The 18892-nt window shown below is 37.2% G+C and overlaps 1 protein-coding gene across 3 annotated transcripts in view; it reads left to right on the top strand.

Moving 5' to 3' along the window:
* The first annotated feature begins 606 nt into the window (after nucleotides 1-606).
* LOC149081649 (uncharacterized) overlaps nucleotides 607-18892 on the top strand; it is a 558055-nt gene continuing 539769 nt past the window's right edge. For 2 of the 3 annotated variants that reach the window (XM_089237063.1, XM_089237062.1), the window contains exon 1: nucleotides 611-1080. The gene's annotated coding sequence lies outside the window, so the exon portion shown is untranslated. Of the gene's footprint in view, nucleotides 1081-18892 lie in introns of all 3 variants that reach the window. The other variant, XM_089237067.1, reaches the window with a different exon arrangement.

Below are 18892 nucleotides of genomic sequence, written 5' to 3'. Positions count from 1 at the left end.
ACTGCTACTCGATTAAGTGGAGTTCTACCTGATTTGACTGTATTTAAATATTGTTTTACTGCTGTGATATATTTTACTCGTTGGGCCATTTCCACGTTTGTAAAACAGCCCATTTCGTAGAAATACGTGTTTTTAGTTCTACTGTAAATTTAGTAAAAGTGGAAATATCCCTTTTGAAAGTAACTGGTCTATATAGCATTACATTGTACCGCTTATTAAAACCAATTTTCTCTTGTCACCGAAATGTTTTCTTCTCGTAATCACGTTCATGATCCTCGAAGGAATCACCGAAATTCCACCTTGTATCCGATGAAAGAGAAGAAAAAAACCGAAATGGAGGTAATATTATGTTTGTGGGGGTCACTTATCCAAGAACCATCTATTTAATCCTAAGAGAGAGAGAGATAGACTTGTGTTTCTTATTTTTTTGCTGCCTTTCACTCAAAGGAGATTTCCTTTCTTCCGAACCGTCTGTAAGTCTCAAACGGACTTTCTCCTATCCTTTTTCCATCTTATTCTTTCTTTTCCTTGCGAGATCCGGATTTTGGACTTCGATCGGATCGATTCCGGGAGCAGCAAGATCACCACCAGATGTCGCTTTCCAAAGCACGTGCATCAATGTGGTAGAACACAGACACACACTGCAAAAGAGACATGGATGATGTTGGAGGTTGCTGATATCAGCAGCATTGTGCTAAGGAATGGCAAGTTAGTTGATGCTTTTACCAGAAAAGATTCAAGAAGAGTTTTTCCCCTTAACATTCCTTTTTGTGTTTTTTATGTTCTTTTGGTTCTTTTGTTTCTTATTTTTCTAGTTTTATTTCCCCGTTTCCACCTCTGAAAAAAAAGAAATCCGTAGAAAAGAGAAGCAAAAAAAAAAATAAACTATATAACAAAGATCTAAAGACTGAAATTCTCAATCACAAATAATATCTCAATATTATTATTTATAATTATAATAAGTGAGTAAGTGCATCTCTACTTGATGGATGTGTGCTCTTTGTGTTGTGTGTGCAGTCGATTAAAAGATTATCTGAGGATAAATGCAGATTAGGATAACCGAAGACGGGCGTAGTGAAGGTAAGAATGCATCAATCTTGATATAGAAATGTATATTTTCCACTGACAATAATTAATGCACTTGATTTCTACGCGTGTTTGGTAAAATATTAACTATTTATTGTCACATTGGCAATTTTGAAATTATCTGACACATTTTTATCAAGGTCGAAAATAATGTTCATCACTAATACTACGATGTCCAAGAATTTGTTTGAAACAAACGATATAAGTGGGACTTGGGAATTTGAAATTGAATATTTATAACCGATATACCGAAATAAACGCATGAAGAGACTTATCTAGTTACTTATGAGTGATACAAATATTTTTAAATACTTTTTCAGCAATTAGTACTTTATGTATTTGGAAAGTCTTATATAGAATACACAAAAAAAGGAAAAAATTAATGGTACGGTAAATATGATAAATCCAGGGATTGTACATAATCACCGACCATTTTGGTAAGATTGATAAATTTTGCGAATTTATAACAACTACCAGTGATTGTGTTTTATATCCAGTTCAATGAATTGAATTTACATCCTCTCCCTTACCAGATGATGGCCCGCCACTCTGTCTCAAGGAATTAAAATTTACCGAACATTATGCTCAAAGTTTAGTTTAGTATGATAAAGTTCATCTGATTTGTTCGCACATGTTGATACATGAGAAGAATGTCAACAATATATGAGACAATGTTTTATGTTTCTAAATATTTTACACTTATTTTAATTTAATTTTTATGGAAAAATATGTGTATTTCAACCATCGCCAACGGGACACGCTCATAAATGATTTAATTTAAGCGATATTTCTGCACGATTGTTTTCGATATTTATCATACTTCATTCGGGAGTTATGTATAACAAAAATGATAAATATAGGAGGATTTATCAAACTTACCGTGACGATTGGTGGTTATGTATAATAACTGGCGTTTATGGTTAATCACCAATTTATCAAAATTACTGTAACATATGTTATACATTACATCATTAAGAGCAGATGTGTTCAAAAGCATTCGAAAAATATTTCCACTGAAGAATTCAGATGTATAAAGCGCATGTAAATCAATGGACTCAAATCTTTTTAGGCACATAAGTACGCAAGTATTTCATGTGTAAATAAAGTTTTTCTTGTATGAGTAATAAAATTATCTTAATGATTTCAGCATGAATAAACGGTAGCATGCATGCATTTTTAAAATTACCTAATCTTTACAAAATCTTTGGAAATTCCAATATGAGACATACTTTATTTTAAAATATGTTATTTATAAATTAAAAAGTGAATTATATTGAACATAAATATAAAGCAGCAGAACAGACGATAAATATTTTATTAGTTACTATTTTTCAGTCGATTATCTATTCAAAGTACTTTTACTGTTAACCTTTCAAGTTATTGTATTAGTGACGATTTCAATTTATTTACTTTTAACCAAGTGAAATGAATTTTTTTTTCGAAATTTGTCGAAAACGAATACACTAGAAATTTCAGAAAACATAATTTGAATTTAATATTCACAGCATTATTAGAAATTTATTCTCGTAACCGGAAAATCATGGAAGGTTATTTACATCCCTTTGGGTCGAAAATTGTTCTTTTATAATTTATTGTTTGTTTTGCCTATTGTGCTGTTTGTTGCATAAAAAAATCGCATTGATGAGAAAACGGGACAATATTCCCAATTGGGAACATCGGTTTTATTAATCAAAAAATATTTTTCTTACATGAAAGCACTGGATGTTTTTTCTTCAACATGTGAAATTCCAAACTTAGGGAATCCGACTACGTTCGAGAACACTTTTCTATAAAATGGTACTGGAGAAAACTTTAATAACATTTTTTTGATAAAAAGTGTCTCGAAATGGTAAAAAAAGTAACAAATTATGGTCTACCTATTATTTTCTATGAAAAGTCATTTTTATATAGAAAATTTTAGGCACGTAATATTCGAAACACGATTGTAAAAAAAAAATTATCAATGGAATGCTTTTCGATTTTCACAGTACATTTAGCTAGTGATGTTGCAAGTTATGAACCAAAATTGAAAGGATTTCATGATATGCTCATAAGTTACACTCAAATACGTTAATGTACGAGTGAATTTCTTGAAATTTCATCCTACATTTCGTCTATAAAACACATAAATTCAAAAAAAATATATGTGATAGACTTTGGATTTCGGTTCGTAACCTCTCAACAATTATTATATTAAAATTTCGTAATCATAAACTGAATAGTTATAGAAATAATGTCACAAATTCAAGTAACGTCAAAAATATCATTCTTCATATAAAACAAAACACCTTTAGAGTTTTTTTTCACGGTTTACTTGTATGTACAAACGCCACACTGAAGTGGACGTAATTCCGATCCTAAGCGTCACATAAGTATAACAAGACCTGTTTTGGAATTACAATACAAATACAAATACAAATACAACGCCACAACAGGCAAATTGCCCAACGTGGTGGCTGACTTAAGAACATCATGGATCCCCGAGCCCCTACCTACTACTGCTACACCACACATTCACCCCCCCCCCCCCGCGGAACCCCCCAAAAATCGGTACATGCGGGAATGTGCGTGTACGTGTGGTGCAACCTGACGTAAAGTTTGTTTCTGTGTAATTCTTGTTATGTGTAGTGCTGTCATCTGCCCCCAGTTTTACTAACTATGAGTGAAGTGTTATGGTTGAATGATTTAAAGTTGTAGGACTGTTGCTCTCTGTGCTACAACGAATAGGGTTTCATAAAAAATTAAAATTTATATTTTCTTCAAAAATAACGTTTTCAAAACGTAGTCGGATACCTTAATTCCCATAACAGAAATTTCAACATATATGCTATCAATTTAAAATTTTTCTGAATCACCTATTTCTAAGGAAAAATAAAATATAAACTTCAATGTTGTTTCTATGGACGTGGAGAAATCCAAAAAACATATAAGGAAATTTTTTTTCATGAATTTTTCGATCGATATGTCTAAACTGAAGGATCAGAATGGGAAATAAAAGGAAAAAAATTATATATACATAAATCAATCTAAAATTTTGAATTCGATCGGTAAAAGGTTAATGGTGAGCGTGTACTTATTGCCCGAGTGGCGCAGTGGTAAAGATGCTCGTCTTCCACTATGAAAATTACCGTCAAGGTCCATGGGTTAGAATCCGGGCATAGAACATTAGAAGCAAGTTCTTTACCTACCGAGCCTAGGGCGACCACCGATGGATATAGCCTTCATTTCCCACCCAACTCCACTGGTTGGAAATTGCCGTATGGCGATATATGACCGGAGTTGGTGTAGTAGTGTACTTATTGTAGCAAGAACAGCTATTTACATTATTCAATATTATAATGAATTAATATCTTAATTTATATAAATAACTTTCGGTGAGATATTGGATGAAAATTAGTAGATTTTTTATATTTAAAACTTTTTAATGATAATTTATACACTTTTGGTTAACGGGAATGGGCTTTTGCATATTTTCATAAACACAAAATATAAACAAAGGATGATTTTCAGAACTTTGTCTAAAAAGCTCAATAAACATTCTCCTAAATTTCCATGTTTGGAAATTTTCATACAAAATCAATTTCAGATACATACGGTTTAATAATTTAAGTCATATTTCATATATAGGTAGAATTTACTCCTTTAATTCAGTATTACCTAAAAATATCTATTTATCACTCCTTTGTCTTTTCGAACTGATCACGAAAACTGAACTAAAACGCTGCAATAAAAATAAAATATGAAAGCCCAACACTCTCGTGATCAATGAAACGCGGATCATGAATTATTGATAATCCGAAAGAGAAGATGGGAATTATTTTACTCAGCGTTTAAAAATCAGTCCAGCAACTAATCTTTATATATATATATTTAGCCTCCACCCCCGGTCTTGACAGAGAGAAATAAAAGGACTTTTTTTGTATTTTCCAACGATTTCCGCGTAACTTGCCTCAAAATTCTATTTCAGAAAAAGAAAAATTCAAAGAAAGTCCGATGACCAATCTAGAAGAAGGAATGGACACTTCTTGGGTGGTCGTGTCTCCAATGATGACTATTTCAGGAATTCGGTGTATCGTGTTTTGTATATTGTTTTAGAAGTACAGTCGGCCCCGCTGAATCGTGTAGCGGATAACCCGATTATACGCTTATACTGATAAAATCCTATGGAACAACAATTTCTCCCAAAGAGACAATGTTAAAGTTCCCCGCTTAATATGATGATTTCTAAAACTTTTCCCCTCATAATTCGAATGCTGGTATTCACACTACAATGTAAATCATATCCTCCACTATGTACATAATACAGTCGACGCTCTTTATAACGACTCCACGTTATAGCAACCATTACATTACAAAACGATCGGTGAGATAAGTTCGAAATGTTTTCACGCATAGAACGACAAGCATATGTTTTAATTTCGATGTAACGGCCCTCCCAATATAATGTCCATTTGCGACGGTTCGAAGAAGTCGTTATATCGAGCGTCGACTGTATTTCTATTGAAGAAACATTCAAAAAATAAATTTAAAATTTATGAAAAATCCAGAATTTCGGTGTCCTGTAAGGTCAAAATTACCTTCAGTAAGTTTATTAATTAATTTTATTTTGTGTTTGTTATTTGTATAGCCCATAGAGGGCGCTAACTTTTCTAAAAAAAGGAAATCTTAAAAAATCTGCTCAAACGCTATGACTTCATGCAAAGTCTTAAAATTAGATTTAAAAATGCGAAAGGAAAGAATTTCTGTTTGTGAAACAGATTGAAAGTTTTGAATGCAGCAGCAATAATAATGGAAAAAAAACTCAAACTAGAATTGCCAAAAAGAATGGAATTCCTCGAGCTCGGGTATCAAGCGTTACGAAATATGGATGAAATTGAAGAATATTTGCCAAACAACGGAAGCTTGATCAGAAAAAGGAATAGAAAATCTAATTTTGTCGGTGTCGACTAATTTCCTATTGCAATGGCCTCATGCTGAAAAGACAAAAATGCAACAATCAACCACCTCGCCGTGATTACGCAAAAAAAAGAGAAGAAATCGACAAAGATTTTGAAAACTCCGAAAACATAAAAACGTATAATAATTATAATTTCAACTTGGGATTTCATTTCTCCTGATTTTATTTCTCAGCATTGGACTAATTTACTTTTGAATTCATTTCGTCCTATATACAGGGTGATTCAGAAAAGATGGGGGAAAAAACTTTAAGAGGTGATAGAACACACCAATACAAATAATTGTCATCAAATAATGCGTGGTCTAACACGAAACGCAAACGTGCTAGCGCGTTTTGAAACGGCCACTCTGCAAACGTTAAAACGGCATTCCTGGTGAAATTTATGGGGAGAAAAAGAACACTGTGTGCATGCAAATGTAGCCTTGGGAGGAAGATGAAACCGTATGCAAAACTGCGTCACAGTGAATGAAAGGCGCGGACACCAGCCCAGTGTAGTTATTCCAGCGTGCAACCGTTCTAACAGTTGTAACGTACGGGATAATGGCGCACTTTAGTCATACTTTCTTTCTTTCAAACCGAACACAACTCAGATCTATCACCATCTATGTGTGGTTTACTACCTAGTCAGTTGTGCCGGAAGTGTGATTGTGTGTGTACATAACAGTCCGAGGGCGTATGTAGTGTTGTGTTTGCTTTTTCAGCGCTACCATCTATATTTCAAAAGTGAAGTGAGTGATGTGTTATGATTTAATTGCATTTGTACTGGTTGTACAAATGCAAGTACCCAGAGGTCTGTTGCTCTCTGGGGCGAGACTTTTTAAAAGGGAAACTTGAAGTTGGGAACCCAGAAAACCAACTTCATCTGACCACTACTGTGGCGACGATGGGGTTCGAACGCGGGACCTTCGACGCGAGCCCGTTACAATGGCCACTCAACTACCACAGCGACTGAAAAAAAAAGAATAATTTTTAGTAATACTGAAAAAGCAGACATGCATTTCATTTACGGAGCTGCAAATTGCAGTACCACAGAGGTAGCACGAATGTACGCTGAGCGTTTTTCCAGTGTATATCCAGCGTGCTGCGATGCAAGCGCGCAAATATTTTCGGATTGGGCAACCACCTGTGCGTAAAAAATTGGGTTCCATTCTCAAATTCTTCTTTGCGTTCTCCCAAAGTTATCCTTCCATTTTCCCGCTTAGTTCGTCCTGGACTGGAGTATGCAGTTAGGTTTTGGAGACCACACTCACAGGAGGACATTGGCTTGAGTCGAGGGGGTGCAGAAAATAGCCATGCGTGTGCTATTGATGGCACACGGGGCTTAAGCTACGAAGAAAGACTTCATCTTTTGAATATGCTTACATACGAAGAGAGCAAGTGTTGGGGGAGATATGTTCGAAGTGTTAAAATTTTCAACAGTAACAATAAAATGGACCATGAGTTCGTCAAACAACTGCTTCGGCAAGGGGGCACCAGTATCGATTGGTAAGGGTCAATTCCAGTCGTGGTGTCGCAGGGAGTTTTTCTTTAATACGGTTGTGAAAACAAATGGAATAGCTCCTACATACTACCTCAATGGAATAGCTCCTGGGGTATTCTAACACAATTGACACGTTTAAAAAGAAATACGATAACATATCTTGATGAATCGAGAGGCTGTCTTATATAAATAAGATAAGACAGTGTTAATTTTTATGGGAAGAATATTTATATTTTATCATAATTATTGTTTTTTTTAATTGTTCTTACTGGGTTTCTGTATTTTCGATATGGCTCAAATACACGATATCCACATTTTTCATGGGCCTCTTTTTGAGACACCACGTTGGGAAATTTGTCTGTTGTGGTATTTGTACAAATACAAATAAAATGCCACAACAGGCAAATTGCCCAACGAGGTGGCTGACTTAAGAACATCATGGATCCCCGAGCCATTTTTTGGAGGCGCTACCTAGTACTGCTACACCACACATGCACCCCGCGGAACCCCCAACGAACCGGTACATGCGGGAATGTGCTTGTAGTGAAACCTGACGTGAAGTTTTTTGTTTCTCTGTAATGCTTGTTATGTGTAGTGCTGCCATCTGCCACCAGTTTTTCTAACTATGAGTGAAGTGTTATGGTTGAATGATTTATCGTTGTAGGACTGTTGCTCTCTGTGGCGAGACTTTTTAACGGGGAGATCGGCTCGCATTTGCGGCTTGAAGTTGGGAACCACAGTAAACCAACTTCAGCCGACCACCACTGTGGGGTTCGAACCCGGATCCTCGCATCGCGAGTCCGTCACTATAACCACTCGACCACCACAGCGGCCAAATTGTATTTGTATTATCGTTGTATCGGGAGGCAGACCTAATCATAGTGCACCACAAGATTTACACTGTTCTTGATATATTTTTTAAATATATCAGTACCACCATTGGTATTTATTTGCGAGAAAAAATATTAAAATTAATTGATTAATTAATAAAATTCAATTCAATGTTTCACCCCTGTAAAAGTATTTCCTGCATTACACTTCTGTATACTACACCCCCCCCCCCCAAGTATCTCCTTACAAATGTAATACACCACATTATAGTTTTCTTCTTGGCGAAGTGAATAAATATTTTTATTCAACATATTTGTTTTTGCATTTTATATTTCTATTATAAGCGTAGTGTGCTGACGGTACTTTAGTTTATCACGTCAATTAGATCGCTGTGTACTCGCTAATTTTTAGAAGAAGAAAAAATTATCTCTAGGGCTTAGTTATAACTAAACCGACCAATCAAAAAATTCACATGGCAATTATTTCATTTTTTTCATAATGTGGTACTGAAAGGGTTAACTATCTTATACTTTACAATAATTAACATTAGATTTATCCATAGCCTCGAAATAATGCAACCGACGCGTGTGAAAGCCAGAAAAGGGGCAATGAAATCGTAAATGATTATAGAAAAGCGCTTTCTCAACTTGCTGATGTGACGATTCGGATCCCGACGATAAATTAATCCTCGTTGCAGATGATTATTAGCTGTTCGTTTCCTAAACAAAAAAGAAAAATTACCATCATTATTATTATTGTTATTACACGGAGCTGGGACGAGAGATAATTAATCTCCATTCCAAGAGTCGAGTAATAAATATCTAACGGTAGGGTAGTTTTTAATCCTCCGAAGGGATTGATCATATACTTCGGTAATCTACCAAAACGCCGAGAAGTTTAATTTTTTAAAACCATAAAACCAGAGGCGTTCTTTGATACATCAATTATTTTTTAGGATTTATGAAATTTAATTTGTTTACGAGTGATGCAAATACTTTTAAATACTTTTTCCAGCATTTAGTACTTTGCGTATTTGGAAAGGTAAGTCCTGTACAGAATATAAAAAAAGTGAATGATACGGTAAATATTATAAATTCAATGATTTTGCATAATCAACAGCTATTATGCATAATCACCAGTTACTATAAATAATCACCGAATATTTTGGTAAGATTGATAAATTTTACGAATGAATAACAATTACCACTGATATACTGTGTTTTTATTCCCAGTTCAATGAATTGAATTGGCCTCCTCTCCCTTACCAGATCATGGCTCGCCACTCTGTTCAAGGAACTTAAATTTACCAAATATTATACTCAAAGTTGTGTTTAGTATGGTAAATTCAATCTCATTCGTTCGCATATGTTCATACATGAAAAGAATGTCAACAGTACACTGGTGTAAGAAATTAAGAGAATTTGCAGACTTGGTCGATTATCTCTAAAACTACTATACCGATTTTAATGAAATTTGATATGTACATACATTGATACAATACAAAACAAATAACCATTCAATAATTGTAATACACACACGCATGATCGTGCGTAACACTCGTTGGAGTCGGAAGGTGTGAAACAGCGGTTGCAGAATAAACAAAAAAATGGGTTAATAGATGGGTTAATGGGGGGGGGTATGGTCCCCTCTTACAGATATACAGGTCTCGCAGTGTGATTTCGTACTTGAAATAAGGCAGTTTATCATTTCCTGTGGCAATTGGTCCCACTCGTTCAGCAACGCTGTTTTCATTCCCTGGATGGTTCCCGGAGGGGGGTTGCGAGCTGCAATTGCCCTCCTCAGAGTGTCCCAGACATGCTCTATAGGGTTAAGGTCTGGAGATCTGGCTGGCCAATCCATCCGGCGAACATCCTCACTCTCTAGAAAATTGTCGAGCAGAAGAGCTCTATGTGGCCTCGCGTTATCGTTTATTAAAATGAACTCAGGCACCCCTGAAAAGGCAAACATAGGGCTCCAAGAGCTCATCCCTATACCTCACACCAGTCACAGTGTCTCTTTCAAAGACATGGAGAGGTGTGCGGCCATCCAACATGATGCCTGCCCAGACCATTAAACCTCCTCCGCCATAATGGTCGATTTCGCGGACATTGGGGGGTAGGTAGCGGGTCCCTGGTTCTCTCCATATGAACGTACGGCGAGAATCGGTGCTTAGGCTGAACCGAGACTCATCAGTGAAGAGAGCGGTAGCCAATTGATCCATACTCCAATCTCTATGCTCTCTGCACCATGATAAACGGATTCTTCTGTCCTTAGAAGTGAGCGGGACGCAAACAGCAGGTCTTCTTGCAAACAACCCTCTCTCATGAAGTCTTTTGGAAACAGTCACCCTTGATACACGGGTTCCTGTGGGCTGCATACAAGTCACGAGAGAGCTGAGAAGCTGTAGCACTCCTGTTACGCCTCGCTATAATCGACAAATGGCGATCTTCTCTGGCCGTCGTGGCTCTTGGACGACCTCGCCCAGGCTTTCTCTCGATGGATCCGGTATCCTGGAACTGTTTCCATAAGTTACACACGACGCTGGGCGTTAAATTGAACTCTCTACAAATCTGGACTTGAGATTGGCCTGCTTCTAGCCTCCCCACAATTCACCACCTCATTCCATCATCTAAACGTTGGTGGTTACCAAGGTGCGCTAGCGAACGAAATACGTCTTAACTTACGCGCGCGTATAAAGCCTGTTTCTTTACTGGCTCCGCCTACACACACGTGTACGCTTACGTATTTGACGTACAAGATTTGCATTTTTGTCTAGAAGCAGTGGTTTTACATTCAGTTCAGTTCTTTTCATGAAATTCGATAAAATATGCAAATTCTCTTAATTTATTTCACCATTGAATATTTTTTTGACAATTTTTTTATGTGTGTTTCTAAATTCTTTACTTATTTTAATTAAATTTTATGGAAAAATATGTGTATTGCAACCATCACCTACGGGACAAGCTCATAAATGATTCAATTTAAGCGATATTTCTGCGCGATTTTTTCGATATTTATCATACTTCATTTAAGAATTATGCATAATCACCGGTAAAAGCGATAAATGTATGAGGATTTATCAAACTTACCGATCATGGATCTGAATCGCAATTTGCCATGTGGACACTATTTGCCCTCGGGAATTTAATGTTTCAACGGCCCGTGGCATAAATGTCTGATAAATCAAGTTTATTCAAATCTAACGATACCCGATTGTTGTGAGTACTTCAATTTTGAGTACCAATCTGGCCATCCTGAGCAGTAAAAAGGTGCAAAATACTTATTCCTGTTCAAATTTGAGACCACCTCGGTGACAAAGCTATATTAAATGTTTTTTTGAAACGTTATCGGTTTTTATGACCTAAAAACCGACAAAATTATGACGTAATAATACGTGGCGCTCCTTATGACGTAAAAACCTAAAAGTACGCCATTATAAAAATGGGCTGACCATGTTTCCTCGAGGGCAATTACGGAAAATCACCAATTATTTTCAAAATTTATGTCAAAGGTACTCAAATAAAATTACCAATTGTTGCTAATGTCACCAAAACATCACCAATTGTTACTAAGGTCACCAGAAAATCGCCAATCATTTCTAAAAATGAAGTCAAATGTAAGTGAAATTGTCAAGTATTGCTGATATCGCCAAAAAATAACCATTCGTGGGAAATGAAGTGAAAGAAAAGAGAGAGAAAGCTTTTGGAAAAAAATCCTTCATTGCTCTGCTGAAATATGAAAAATATTGCTCTAAAATATTAAAATACGCCTAATATTCTGAAAATCATGAAAATATCCTTTATATTCTGGAAATATGCGTTAAATTCTCAAAATTGTAGAGAATTATTAAAAAAGAACCTTAAAATTACTGAAAATCCTGGAAAAAAGCTTTATTATTACTGGAAATCACGAAAAAATCCTCATTGCGTGAAAATAGCGAAATATGAAAGTCATAGAAATCCTATAACCCTAGTAATCAGATATAGAACTACACTGCTCAAAACAATTAGGGGAAGCACATGGTTTTAACAAAATTACGCAAAGATGTATACCGATAAGTAACATAAAATGAATCATCCATAATTTAAAGCCTAGCAGGAAACGGAAGAAGAAAACTTCATATGCAAATCAAAGTTCATGACGTCAAAAACCAGAAAAAGGAGATAAGGGCAGAAATCGGGATGTTGCAGAGACGTCTGTTTTACTGCCGTAACTGTGAAATTCGATTGCGCAGTATTTTTTTTCGAGACGAGGTGACTTGAGGATGTCTCAACAATGTGATTTACCGGAATCCATTGCATGGCGTGTTATAGGCAGACTGGAATCCGGGCAAACACAACGTAGTGTCGCGGACGCTGTTGGAGTCGCCAGAAGTGTTGTTGCAAGGCTGTGGAATCGATTCCAAGAAACAGGAAATGTTAGACGTCGACCAGGGCAAGGTCGGCCACGCGCCACTACAGCAACTGATGACCGGTATATACGGTTAACAGCCCGTCGAAACAGAACAGAGAATGCTACGCAGCTGCAAAGACGGACGGTTGCTCTTGGCAACAGGACGAAGGGTGTCCAGCCAAACAGTACGTAATCGGCTTCATGAGGGAGGGCTCTATGCACGTAGGCCAATGGTCTGCATTCCGTTCACCCCACGCCACCGTGAAAAAGATGGGCTGCTGAACATCGAGATTGGGAGCAACATGATTGGAGCCAAGTTCTGTTTACAGACGAGTCCCGATTCAGTCTGGAGTGTGACACCCGACGTGTTCTGGTATGGAGGGACAGGGGCACTCGAAATAACCCCGCATTCGTTCGTGAAAGGTCACAATACAGACGAGCTGGTTGGATGGTATGGGGTGGAATCAGCATAGGCGGAAGTACGGACCTGCATATCATTCGGAATGGCACTTTGACGGCCCGAAGGTATGCAGACGAGATACTGGGACATCATGTCATCCCTTACGCTGGAGCCATTGGAGATTCCTTTGTTTTCCAGGATGATAATGCCCGACCGCATAGAGCTCGTCTGGTGGAGAACATGCTTGAAGCTGAAACAATACAGCGTATGGAATGGCCAGCGTGCTCTCCTGACCTGAAATGGGACATGTTCGGACGACGCATTGCTGCGCGACCAAGGCCGCCTGTTACTGTCCGAGACTTGCAGATTGCACTTCTTGAGGAGTGGAACAGTACTCCCTAAAGTCTGATCGATAACCTCATCGCATCCATGGCAAACAGGTGTGCAGCAGTCTTAGCTGTTCGAGGAGACCACACGCCGTATTAAAACTCATGCATCATGTCTAAACAGTACTTTTTTTAATCGTTTACATGTAACCAAATTATTGCCCTAAATCATCTTTTCATGTTTTTTCCATATTTTCAAAGAATTAAAGCTTAATTCCAAATTTTTTTACGTCTTTTTTCTGTATTGCGCATTGATACGCGTGTACTATCCATTGTATGCCAATACGTGGCTGTCTCGCACGGTTTTCTTCACTTTTTTGCTTGCTTCCCCTAATTGTTTTGAGAAGTGTAGAAATGATTGGCTAGTAACCGATCTTATCGGAGAGTCAAGCCAAATTATTATATTCCGACATTTTCACTTTCCGGCAGAGCAATCTTATCTTCATAGAACAATATCTACTACCAATAACACAAGAGCACTGGAACACCATATTCTGTAGTAATGATATTCTAATATATTCGCGAAAACTTTGCAGATGCAAATTGTACGTGTCAAAACAATACTGATTGGACTTGACAAGTGCTACGAACGATTTACAACATGATTAAAAAAAAAAAAAACTGACTGGAAACGACACACGTTTCACATAAAATACATCTATTCGACATCCACGCTTCTAAATATCCAGGACATACCAAGAAAATCTGATAAAGGGTATCGGAAAACTCTCAGCTCATAGTATAGGGTAGGAAAGAATTTTCGTTCAACAACAACAACCTTATTCTAGAAATATTCATGTTCAGATACATATTTCTAGATTTAATTCAAAGTTGAGAATAAATTTCTTCCTTGGAGATTTCTGCAAAAAATTCCACTATACCCATTCCTTCTTATACGGAAAGTTATACTCGAAGAGCAGAGAAAAAAAATAAGTTATGACTTCACATAAAGGTAGAAAAAGGGCAATAAAAGTAGAAGAGGCAGCAATATTGCGTCAGTTGCAGAGCATTATCATACGCTGGAAGTTTTTCCGTGAGAAGTAACTTCTTGGAGAAAAGAAAAATCATCCTTGAAATATTTCCATCTTGGCTTAGGAAAACGTATTTATGTATAATTTATTGTGAACGGAGATCTCGGTTATTGTTACGTGTGGCATCATGGCGCTTGAACTTGCATCTTGTAGCAAAAAAATTTTTTTAGCCATTTGATAACTCTGTAGTTGAAATAGGAACTTCGCAGATCGAGGTGGGGGAAGAGCTTAACAGAAATTTCTCCGATATTTCTTGCATGAGGATATTCCATATCGTAGACGATCACAGATATATTCTCAAAAGAGATTTACTCACTCCGCGTTACTTTGGATCCTTTTTTCTTTTTTCAAGACGCTTTGCTTTTTATGCATCGCTACTGAAATATTATCTGGTTGAAAATGTCTTACGTAACGGTCCTTCAAGATGTTTTGATGCTTATACGAATCATTGAATTTGCTTCCGTGAAGTTATGAGGCTCGAGATACGCCATAAACGTACCGGAACGATTTTTGTTTCTTTTCTAATATGTATCGCTATCTGACAATTTTTGGACTATAATATGTCTGCGTGGAGTACATTAGTCACGTAGGATTATTTCATTTTGTCATTTCTCATGATGCGCTGCAAAGAATTCGTTTTCCAAAAAAGAGCTCGTAAATATTGTGTTGAGCTGCTTTCTCGGTCAGCGTTAGATGAACTATATGAAGTTCCCGGGTTATTAGGCCTGGCTTTGGTCAGGGAATTCACTTCTTGGCGTTTCGACTGCTTCTGCGGTGGGAATCTCCAGGGGCATAGTTACACGATCATTTCTCCAGCAGGATCGAGAAGAGCATAAAACGACAGATTTCATTGAGTATGACTGAAAATATAGCTCGGGAAAGAGCAGCTGGATGATTGCTAAGATAGTGGAGGAAAAGTTTAAGGAGACAACAGAAAAAAATATATACAGAAAACGGACTGTTATACTGGCTGTTAATGCAGAGATGTTGATTTTGTGAAAGAAAAATCCGCTTATGCTCCTAGAGACACGAACTCACGGCTATTCGCCTTCCTCTTTAGCTTAGTGGTCAGAGCACTCGTCCGACAATCGAGGGACCCGGGTTCTCCCGGTAGAGGCAGAGATGAGTTTTTGACGGACTCGCGATGCGAGGATCCGGGTTCGAACCCCACAGTGGTGGTCGGCTGAAGTTGGTTTTCTGTGGTTCCCAACTTCAAGGCGCAAATGCGAGCCGATCTCCCCGTTAAAAAGTCTCGCCACAGAGAGCAACAGTCCTACAACGATAAATCATTCAATCATAACACTTCACTCATAATTAGAAAAACTAGTGGCAGATGGCAGCACTACACATAACAAGCATTACAGAGAAACAACAAAACTTCACGTCAGGTTTCACTACACGTACACGCACATTCCCGCATGTACCGATTCGTCGGGGGGTTCCGGGAAGGGGGTGTGGTGTAGAAGTAGTAGGTAGGGCCTCCAAAAAATGGCTCGGGGATCCATGCTATTCTTAAGTCAGCCACCTCGTTGGGCAATTTGCCTGTTGTGGTGTTGTATTTGTATTTGTATTTGTACGAGTGCACTTCCACTACGCTATTAAAATCAGATAGAATATTTCTTCTTTAAAGATTATATACGCTGAACTTTCTGTGTATCTTGCTTTGAAAAGTGGAGAGGACATTTTTAATGAGGCAAAATTAGTGTGGAAAAAAAAATTCGAAATTTGACTTCGAAAAAAATACTAATTCCGAAATTCCGAAGCAGCTAATCATCAAAATTATTTTCACTGGGAAATGTTTTCTGAAATTTTCATGAATTTACATCCTTAGAATGTAAAGATATATGTCGGTTTTTTCTATTGTTAAAATTTTTTCACCACCTTACTGCCAAAGCCCGTTTCTCGCTAGTTTGGCGCCTGGGCAAACATGAATTTTGGAATCTCACTTAGTGTTTTTGAGAAAATATCACGGGGTATACAGGGTGTCCTGAATGTGCTAGAACGGCCTGTATCTCATCAACTATCCGTCGTAGAGCTATGATTCTAATTTATAAAATATCGTTCAAAAATTACTCTGTAGCAGTTTTGAGTGTGGGGGAAAAACAGTGTGTGTGTCACACACACCCACACAAAATAAAAAAAAATCTAAATTTTTATACGGTTCCTGTGTGCTCAAGAACCCCGTTACATAGTTGTTGCCCTATCTCTCCTGATGCCATAAACAAAATAATTCCATGTTTCGAAGTGCAATATTCACAGAGACATTCGAATTCGATAAACGGAGGAAATTTATGGAAGAAAATGCGGATAAAACGGTTTTTTCGCATTTGGTGCGCATTAACACCTGTTGAGCATTTTTTGAACTGAAATCATGCCTCTACGTCGGGCACGATTGATGAGATAAAGATCGTTTCAGCATTTATAGGACACCCTGTATATGGGCCAGTTATTTTTAAATACTTGCAAAATAGATTGTGAAATATGCTATGATAGTACTTCACAATTTATTACATTACTCATTATTAAAATTTTAGAAATATCATTCTCTCCGAAATTCAACAAAATGAAAAGCACGTGCTCGCAACTAGATTCCTTGTCAGCCAAGGCGAGCAAGTATTTTGACGCCCCCTTGCCATGATGAAGGTGAGAATGAAACATGAAATTTGCGTCTCCTCTGGCTGGCGCTCGGGGCACCAGACCCGTTTGCTCCCCCTGTAGTTGCGGCCCTGCGTGCTGCGTTTACCCTCGAAAGAAAAGAACACCGAGTATAAATAAAATGCGTTGCATGTGTCTTACCGTTCACAACATTATATTAACCTAATGTTTACGTTGTCACCGTGGTTGCGTGTAATGTGCATGAAATGCTGCAAAATCTTCCAAATGGAAAGCGTGTATACACTATAATATAAATTACTCATAATAAATAACTCATATAAACGTTCCTCCGAAGAATTTCTAACGAATTGGTGGTGGAATTAGGGGAGGGAGGGGGGGTTGCGTGCTTATGTGCTGCATGGCTTTAACGTATTTATGATGGCAGTGTGCGATTCGTGTTCGAGAAGTGCTGCTAATTGTGTTCATTATTGGAAGTGGAAGTGGTTTACCACTAAATTTTCGTCTTTATGTAAGTATATTGTAGGAGGTGTGTTTGCCGTCCGTGGAGAGTTTTTTAAATAGGATGAAAGCAAGATTATTACTACTTAACCTTACATTCCTCTGGATAATTTTTAACAAATTGGTACAAGCAGTAATGCTTTGCGTGTGTTTGTGCGTGACCCTAACGTATTCATTGTTGCCAGAGTTATGCGTCTTTAGTGTTCGAGATAGATTTCTGGCATTTACCGTCAATAATTTAAATCGAGAACGGCACATGCTTGAATTTTCGTTGCTTATAATTTGTTTGTTGTGGGTAAAACTACTCACTCCAGGTAAATCCCGATTCACATTTATTTCTACGAGTTGAACAGCCAAAGAAAACAAACTTCAGCCTAACGCGATTCGGTGTCATTGGAGGTGATATCCGCGTAGTAAACACAAAACACTTGATAGATTTTGAAACTTACGATGCTCACAGATAAATAGTGATCTGAGTAAATTAATATTTATAGAATCTTAACGTGAAATTTTTATTTCATAATCCGTATAAATGTCCCTGTAAACAAGTAAAATATGAACCGAGACAGCCACACACATAAAACATGCATAAATTTAAAATAATAATACGAGATATTTCAAGAAATTTCGGAATTCTCTCAAGAGAATACACAGAAGAAATATTTGGGAAAAATAAATTCACGCATTTCTGTTGAAATAATTAATTCCGAAGAGAAATAAACATGAAATTGAATGTAAATGAAGACTTCAATTCTTCATCTTTACCATGGTTTAAAAAATGAAATAAATGCGGATTTTCCAGGGAAATTAATGGTTCTCTTCCCCCTCTTTAATTCCCCCTGGTATGGCAATAATTATTTCCACATGGGCCAGACTTTACATAATAAATATATATGGGATGAATTATCATGAATACCCTGGGGGTTGTGCATTAATGAAGGAGACATGAAATGAATTTGTTTAATATGTTTGTATACGGCGCGCGGGATGAAATCACCGTTGATTATGTGCTACACTTGCAATATTATATCCCTCAGCATTAGAGAGGCTATAAAATCGTTCGGTCTCGTATGAAACTAGGCTATTCTGAATATTACGCAGTAAGCATTATTATAATGCATACATAATGATTAATCCAACGTAATGTCTGACGGGAAATATATAGAGCTCACGTCGAATATAAGACTAGTATATAGGGGTGTTCCAGAACTAAAT

Source organism: Pholcus phalangioides, unplaced genomic scaffold (genome assembly GCF_987345545.1).
Source record: "Pholcus phalangioides strain wild (caught in Gottingen) unplaced genomic scaffold, Ppha-v1.0 ptg000009l_1, whole genome shotgun sequence".
NCBI lineage: Eukaryota > Metazoa > Arthropoda > Arachnida > Araneae > Pholcidae > Pholcus > Pholcus phalangioides.
The sequence above is the reverse complement of the archived record's forward strand: the minus strand, read 5'-3'. Positions and strand labels throughout refer to the sequence as shown.